General features: G+C 43.4%; 1 non-coding gene across 1 annotated transcript; it reads right to left on the bottom strand.

Moving 5' to 3' along the window:
* Positions 1-770: 770 nt before the first annotated feature.
* Positions 771-889, bottom strand: LOC138356347 (5S ribosomal RNA). Its single transcript, XR_011224375.1, has one exon. It is a non-coding gene; the product is annotated as a 5S ribosomal RNA (ribosomal RNA).
* Positions 890-9,054: the final 8,165 nt, after the last annotated feature.

Here is a 9,054-nt window from a genome sequence, read left to right as displayed (position 1 = left end):
TGGGGTTTTCGGTTAGGTGTGGTGGTGGTGATTGGTGGTGGTGGTGATTGGTGGTGATTGGTGGTGAGTAGTGGTGAGTAGTGGTGGTGGTGGTGGTGGTGGTGGTGGTGGTGGTAGTAGTAGGTGGGAGGGGGGGGGGGGGGAAGGGGAATGATGGTCTGTGGATTCCTTCTCCGTACCCCTTACATATAAGCAAAAACATGCCTTCCTGTGGGTATAGAAACATTAACACAAATTATATCAGTAACTGATATTGTAGCCTTTTAAACAGAAAAGATTTGTACATACAAATACTTTTAAATTATCATTTATTTGTGGAAATGGCATTTACGTCATTAAATTGATACCTCAGCATCAAGTGTCCTGCAGTGGTCCAGTGGTAAAGTGTATATAAGTGATGCGTATTCTTGGAGTTGCGAGTTCAAACCCGGATTAAGCTATAATATATATATATATATATATATATATATATATATATATATATATATATATATATATATATATATATATATATATATATATATATATATATATACAACATGTTTTGTTTTGGTTGTTTGTTTTTGTATAAAGCCTCACACACTATATTAAGCGAGTTTGTTTTAAACATGACATACATATTAATTCATTTTACCAGGCCTTATTCCACACAACTCCGTGAATTTCCCGTGGAGCCAGCCAGCCAGCCAGCCAGCCAGCCAGCCAGCCAGCCAGCCAGCCATTCAAACAAAAACAAACGAAACAAAACAAAACAAAACAAAAAACATTATTGCCAACAGCATTTGGTGTTCCCAGGCGGTCACCCATCCAAGTACTAACCAAACCCAACGTTGCTTAACTTCGCTGATCGGACGAGAAGCGGTGTTCTCAACGTGGTATGGCCGTTGGCATGAGACTGCCTACACATTGTGGCTAATAACCAACTCTTTTTAGTCATCACGGCAGGATACGGACCTTCTTGTGGTGTCTTAATGGTAATTGTATCCTAACATATTTTTGTCTCCTTGGCATGGATATTTACATCGTTTTATTCAGTCTTGGGTTTATGTTCTTTCGCCATTTACAGACATTTTACATCTACCTACTTCCTCAGACCTACCTGCCAATTTCTAATGAATTTGTGGATTTTCCTTTTGTAATACATACATGTGTGTGCTCATCTGCTCTTCAGTTTTTATGATATTTGTCTCATCTGTCCTGCTTTATGATACTTTTACAAAGAACATGAACAAATGCTTCTATTTTAGAGAAGATATGGGATCCAGGTTTCGGAGCCGTAAACCAACCGTCGTGATTGGTGGACGAGTTGCCAGGTTGCAGCTTCTGTACCGTGCCGGCACATAAATAGGTTCGGCTCAAGCGGCGGCAGCATCATTCCCCCGTGACTGTCTGAGCGTCTCTCATCACCTTGGTTATCTCATCATCATCATGGTAGAAGCAAAGCCTACCAAGAAGGCTGCGGCTGCTGCTGCTGTGGTGGCCACCACCAGGAAACCTCGCGTCCAGGTTGCTCACCCGAAAACTAGTCAAATGGTTCTAGCCGCGGTCGCAGCACTCAAAGACCGTAAGGGCTCGTCTCTACAAGCAATCAAGAAGTACGTTGTTGCCAACAACAAAGTCGAGGCTGCCAAGATCGCCATTTACATCCGAAGATTTCTCAAGAAAGCAGTGGCTGACGGCATTCTTGTTCAGACCAAGGGAAGTGGAGCTAGTGGATCATTCAAGCTGGCCGTAGCAGAGAAGAGGGCCGTTCTAACTCCCAAGAAAGCCACCACAACCAAGAAACCATCTACAGCAGCAAAGAAGGCCGTGGTAACTCCCAAGAAAGCCGCCACAAGCAACAAACCACCTACAGCCTTGAAAAAGAAGCAGCAGCAGCAGCTTGTTGTTGGGAACAAAAAGCCCAAAATAAAGAGAGCTTCAAAATCTCCCAACCACCCAAGGCAAAGAAAGCTGTCAAGAAACAACAAAGGCAAAATAAACGACGACATGCAAGCAGCATGAATACACATGACAATAAACATCCAGGCCTCCCCCCTCAGTGGAGGGGCCTCATATGATTCCAAAAAGAGTTTAGTTTTGTAGACAAATAAATCATTACTTTTGGGGTAGATTTACTCTGTATATTATATATATATATATATATATATATATATATATATATATATATATATATATATATATATATATATATATATATATATACACATACATGGGTGAGGTGATATGGTACCAAAGTTTTGGGTGAGGTGATTGACATTTACACAAGATAAAACACGAACCAATGGGAATAAAAACATAAGAATGGAAGTAACTGCAGAAGGCCTATTGGCCCATAACACAAGCACTTCCTCTTGATGCTTTCTATATTGGTTCGGAGTCTTGAAGCTATAATATATATATATATATATATATATATATATATATATATATATATATATATATATATATATATATATATATATATATATATATATATATATATATATATATATATATATATATATATATATATATATATGCACACAAAACTAAATAGTCTTGTTAGACAAATTGCCCCTATTAGAGGCAAGTTGACTAACAAGCCGAATGACTGCAATTGTTTTGAATTTGAGTTAAATCTAACATAGAAATGTAATCAAACCTAACCTAACCTATGCTAACCCAAGCTAAGCTAACCTAACCTAACCTAAGCTAACCCAAGCTAAGCTAAGCTAACCTAACCTAACCTAAGCTAAGCTAACCTAACCTAACCTAACCCAGCAATTCATGATCTTAATATAATACTGTTAATTGGATAAACCAATTTGGAAAGAAATGTTCGAAAATAACAAAATTAACTGTGCTTGTTAGGAAAATTGGGCCTTGCATACTTGTCCCAATAGTGTGGTTCTCGCTTTTAGGTACGACATAAACGTATACCTAAGTTGAGAGAGAAAAAGATTCGCACTCAAACATGCATATCGATTGCCAGTCCTGAATTCTGGGTAGATATTCGTGTCCTCCCTTTTCATTTACCATCATTTGGATACTATCAAAACAGCTCTGAGAAGGATAAAATGAATAAAACGGGTAGCTCACTCATGTAAAAAGGAAGAGTTGGGAAAGATCTCTCTCTCTCTCTCTCTCTCCCTCACCCCCCCCCCCCCACCACCACCAATGATCCTGCTCTGCTAGTATATAACGGAACAAACCTTCCCCCCCCCCCCCCCACCCCTCCCTCCCCAATCAGAGTCCCTTTAAGCATGCGAGGATAAAAAATAGATTTCATAAGACCCAATGTGCTAGCTGATATCAAAACAATTTATGTTATCGTCTATTAAGCCCTTCAGTAAAAAAGTATAGGGACCTAATTAGGTCCCGTTTTGAGGTGGTGGTGGGTGGAATCGATGGATTAGCCAAGCTCTTATCCGCCGAATCCGTAGAGGGTACGACCCTGGCGCTTCAGAGCGTACACCACGTCCATGGCAGTGACGGTCTTCCTCTTGGCGTGTTCCGTGTAGGTTACAGCATCACGGATGACGTTCTCGAGGAACACCTTCAGGACGCCACGGGTCTCTTCGTAGATGAGACCCGAAATACGCTTCACGCCGCCACGACGAGCTAAGCGACGAATAGCGGGCTTGGTGATGCCCTGGATGTTGTCACGTAGCACCTTACGATGACGCTTGGCGCCACCCTTTCCGAGTCCCTTGCCTCCCTTGCCGCGTCCAGTCATGGTGTTGAAGTTGTGTGAATAATAAAATTTCGGCACGATTTCCCCAGACTATATCCCGTCAAGCGGACGTACTTGTAGCATGGCAACTCCTAACTCCTGCCTGTCCTTACTTTATGCTTGTACTCGAGCAGAAACACGGCTTTCTCACAACGCTTTCAAAACTGCAGTTGCCTACTCGTCTGTTTCACGTCTCTGTGAAATGACTTTTGCACAAATCCAAAAAATAGAGCAAAATCAGCGATAATAGTGTTTGAGGTGAGCTGCCTGTTGGCTGCAGCCAGAGGAAGGAGGGGAGGGGCAACGGGGTGACGTAGGCGAGTCGAGCAGCCAATGGCGCTCGAGCAAGCGCCTCGAGACGGCGTATATAAGCAAAAATTTTTCGGCGCCGGCCATCACAAACCACAGTTGTTCACCATGGCTCGCACCAAGCAGACTGCTCGCAAGTCCACGGGAGGCAAGGCTCCTCGTAAGCAGCTGGCCACCAAGGCAGCACGCAAATCTGCTCCTGCCACAGGGGGCGTGAAGAAGCCTCACCGTTACAGGCCCGGAACGGTCGCCCTGCGTGAGATCCGTCGTTACCAGAAGAGCACAGAGTTGCTCATCAGGAAACTTCCCTTCCAGCGTCTGGTGCGCGAGATTGCCCAGGACTTCAAGACCGATCTTCGCTTCCAGTCGTCTGCCGTCATGGCTTTACAGGAGGCATCCGAGGCTTACCTGGTCGGTCTCTTCGAGGACACTAACCTCTGTGCCATCCACGCCAAGCGTGTCACCATCATGCCAAAGGACATTCAGCTTGCTCGCCGTATCCGTGGAGAGCGTGCATAAGCTAAAACGACCACCCTAGTATACACCAAACTCGGCCCTTCTCAGGGCCAAAATATCCTTCTAAGGAGATTTCAGACATTCCTAGCATCAGTCATATGAATTAACCTTCATCTATACATATAATAAATAAATAAATACAATAATTTAGGTGGCATACATACACTGTACACGTGATATCAATAAATCAAGTCATTTGTAGTACAACCTGTCCTCTTACAAACAAAACGCCGTCGCTTTTCATTCTTATGCACTGCCAAGGATCCTCCCCCCCCCCCCTCCAAAAAAAAAAAAAAAAAAATTGTCATACTGTACTAGAAATAAAAGCAGCTTGTATAAGTGACATACTGTCCTGTCCTGTTTTATTCTGTTTTTGGTCCTCTGGCTTAATCTGTTAAGTTAGGAGATGACATTTTAAATTAACCGTTTTCTTGACATTTTCAAACCTTAAGAGGGTGGCCTGCATAGTAATCCTAATGTGGAACATAACAATGAATCTCTAATCTCTAGAAAAAAGATACCGAGTGTTTATATGTGTGTTGAGAGAGAGAGAGAGAGAGAGAGAGAGAGAGAGAGAGAGAGAGAGAGAGAGAGAGAGAGAGAGAGAGAGAGAGAGAGAGAGAGAGAGAGAGAGAGAGAGAGACATGCAGAGACAGAGACAGAGACAGACAGACAGACAGACAGAGACTGAGAGAGAGAAACACACACAGACAGTTTCATAAATATTCTCATTTTATAGCTATTTGCTTTCAGTGACAGAGGTTTTTGTTATAATAGTATTGGTGTCTAACACTCACAATCTCTTTAGAAATTAAAGTGTGGCTCCAATGGAGCCGAGTTTGTTGGTTTGAGGCCAAGCCACCACCACAGGGCAGTAAGTAAGCCGTTTACTTGGAGGAGGTGTACTTGGTGACGGCCTTAGTGCCCTCAGAGACGGCGTGCTTGGCCAGTTCTCCGGGCAACAGGAGCCTTACAGCCGTCTGGATCTCCCGACTGGTAATGGTGGAACGCTTGTTGTAGTGGGCCAGGCGAGAAGCCTCGGCGGCGATGCGCTCGAAGATGTCGTTCACGAACGAGTTCATGATCGACATGGCTTTGGAAGAGATACCAGTGTCGGGGTGGACCTGCTTCAGCACTTTGTAGATGTAGATGCTGTAGCTCTCCTTCCTCCTGCGCTTCTTTTCTTATCGCCCTTGGCAATGGCCTTCTGGGCCTTTCCGGCCTTCTTGGCAGCCTTTCCAGATGCCTTGGGTGGCATGATGATGCTCGTGCTGGCTGGCGTTGCGATACAATAATGAACTTTTGCGCGAGTCGAGCTTTCCTTTTATATCCCGCTCGCGACTCAGCTCAGAGCGGGTCGCGTGGCGGAGCGCGCTGATTGGTCAGTGGCGGACTCCCTTGATCCTGAGCGGGGTATATAACACGAAGCTCGATCTGCGGGCCGGCATAAAACACCACAAACCCACAACAGCAGCAGCAATGTCAGGACGCGGCAAGGGAGGCAAAGTGAAGGGCAAGTCAAAGTCTCGCTCCAGCAGGGCCGGACTTCAGTTCCCCGTGGGCAGAATTCACCGTCTGCTGCGTAAAGGCAACTACGCCGAACGCGTCGGTGCTGGCGCTCCTGTCTACCTGGCAGCCGTCATGGAATACCTCGCTGCCGAAGTTCTGGAGCTCGCCGGTAACGCCGCACGTGACAACAAGAAGACCCGTATCATCCCACGTCACTTGCAGTTGGCCATCCGCAACGACGAAGAACTCAACAAACTTCTGTCTGGCGTAACCATTGCACAGGGAGGTGTTCTTCCAAACATTCAGGCAGTTCTTTTGCCAAAGAAGACAGAGAAGAAGTAAGCACTTCTGCCACCCACCACGACAAATACCATAACCAGGCTCCATCCGGAGCCACACACACTTTAATAGAGAGATTCAAGTAGACAATCAACTTTCAAACATTAATAATAACATTTATATTGATTTCATTTGGAATGTGTACATAACAAACAAACAAAACAAAATTATAGGGGATATTCAGCATCACTTGGAATATTAACCAATCATATAAATCCAATATATATTTTATATTTTACTTTAAGCGAGGAATTCATATTCTATCAATTTTTAATCATACAAATGAACAAAAGCAATTCTTCACTAGACGTAATGAATGAATAAATGATCAAGGTTTTAATGTGTTTCATGAATAAATATATATATATATATATATATATATATATATATATATATATATATATATATATATATATATATAATATAATATAATATAATATATTATAATACTTGTGAACCAGAATATGTTTGAGCAGCAGCGATCGTGCCATTGGCCGAAGTGCAACAATTCAAATAATTTAAAGGGCCTGCTCGGGTATATAAGAGAGGCTGGGAGACTGGGGCCGGTGGTGGGTGATGGGTGATGAGTGATGGTGTGGTGTGGTGTGGTGTTGTTAAGAGTTGATTTACGGCCAGCCAGCCAGCTGCAGCCAAGGCAGGGCAGGGCAAGGCAAGGCAAGGCAAGGCAAGGCAAGGCAAGGCAAGGCAAGGCAAGGCAAGGCAAGGCAAGGCAATAACAGGACAGGACAGGCAAGGCAAGGCAAGCAGGCGGGCGGGCAGGCGGGCGGGCGGGCGGGCAGCCAGCCAGCCAGCCAGCCAGCCAGCCAGGCAGGCAGGCAGGCAGGCAGGCAGGCAGGCAGGCAGGCTGGCAGGCAGGCAGGCAGGCAGGCAGGCAGGCAGGCAGGCAGGCAGGCAGCCAGCCAGCCAGCCAGCCAGCCAGCCAGCCAGCCAGGCAGGCAGGCAGGCAGCCAGCCAGCCAGCCAGCCAGCCAGCCAGCCAGCCAGCCAGCCAGCCAACCAGCCAGCCAGCCACTCCCACTTTGTATTTATATGCATTCAATTTATATTCAAACATTATATATGTTAAGGGCCTAGTTTTAGTGTTTATTTTAAAAATGACAAACATCGAGTCGTTTTACCAGTCCTTTAGCGTTAACGGTGATGCATTTTAAAACTGAACAGAAATCACCTTTTCTGGATATATCAAATATCGAATCCGCTTAATGTGCCTACAATTCAATCATTCAAAAAATACATAATTTACATCATGCCTTTTCATAGAACAGACAATAAGATTTGAGACAATAAGAACTTTAGTTTTATAACTAAAGTTGCACAATTATACCAACTCTATGGTGGCTGGGTGGTAAGGTGTGTGGCTGGTGTTTTGGAAGTCGCGAGTTCAAACGACCCAATGGGAGTACTTTTTTTTTTTTTATGCCATACAATCTTCCTAGTACTATTATGTAGGTTTGTGTGTGTGTGTTTTTATTCATTCTTTGGTTTTATAGATGACATACATATTGACTCCTTTTACCGGTCCTTATTTAGGCTCTGGGGAAGCAATGGTGGTGGTGGTGGTGCATTTAAAACTAAACCAAAAATCACCAGTTCTGGACGCGTCAAATATCATATCCGCTTAATGTGTCTACAACCTAATTACTTAAAACTACACTATTTAATTCATTCATATCATGTGCATATTGGTCATTATGCTCATACAACCGACATAACAATTTATTTTCATTATTAGAATCATACATTTCATCAAGTAATACAGATACAAAGAGATTTTCTTTCTGAGAAGACCGTTAGTATTGGCTGGCTGGCAGGCAGGCAGGCAGGCATTTGAGGGTTATTATTTCGCCTGTTGATTGGGGGGAGGGTTGATGTGTTAGGGGGTTTTCGGTTAGGTGTGGTGGTGGTGATTGGTGGTGGTGGTGATTGGTGGTGATTGGTGGTGAGTAGTGGTGAGTAGTGGTGGTGGTGGTGGTGGTGGTGGTGGTGGTGGTAGTAGTAGGTGGGAGGGGGGGGGGGGGAAGGGGAATGATGGTCTGTGGATTCCTTCTCCGTACCCCTTACATATAAGCAAAAACATGCCTTCCTGTGGGTATAGAAACATTAACACAAATTATATCAGTAACTGATATTGTAGCCTTTTAAACAGAAAAGATTTGTACATACAAATACTTTTAAATTATCATTTATTTGTGGAAATGGCATTTACGTCATTAAATTGATACCTCAGCATCAAGTGTCCTGCAGTGGTCCAGTGGTAAAGTGTATATAAGTGATGCGTATTCTTGGAGTTGCGAGTTCAAACCCGGATTAAGCTATATATATATATATATATATATATATATATATATATATATATATATATATATATATATATATATATATATATATATATATATATATATATATACAACATGTTTTGTTTTGGTTGTTTGTTTTTGTATAAAGCCTCACACACTATATTAAGCGAGTTTGTTTTAAACATGACATACATATTAATTCATTTTACCAGGCCTTATTCCACACAACTCCGTGAATTTCCCGTGGAGCCAGCCAGCCAGCCAGCCAGCCAGCCAGCCAGCCAGCCAGCCAGCCAGCCATTCAAACAAAAACAAACGAAACAAAACAAAACAAAACAAAAAACATTAT

The sequence above is a fragment of the Procambarus clarkii genome, chromosome 71 (genome assembly GCF_040958095.1).
Source record: "Procambarus clarkii isolate CNS0578487 chromosome 71, FALCON_Pclarkii_2.0, whole genome shotgun sequence".
NCBI classification, from domain to species: Eukaryota; Metazoa; Arthropoda; class Malacostraca; order Decapoda; family Cambaridae; genus Procambarus; species Procambarus clarkii.
Note: the sequence above shows the minus strand (reverse complement) of the source record. Positions and strands in the feature narration are given on the sequence as shown.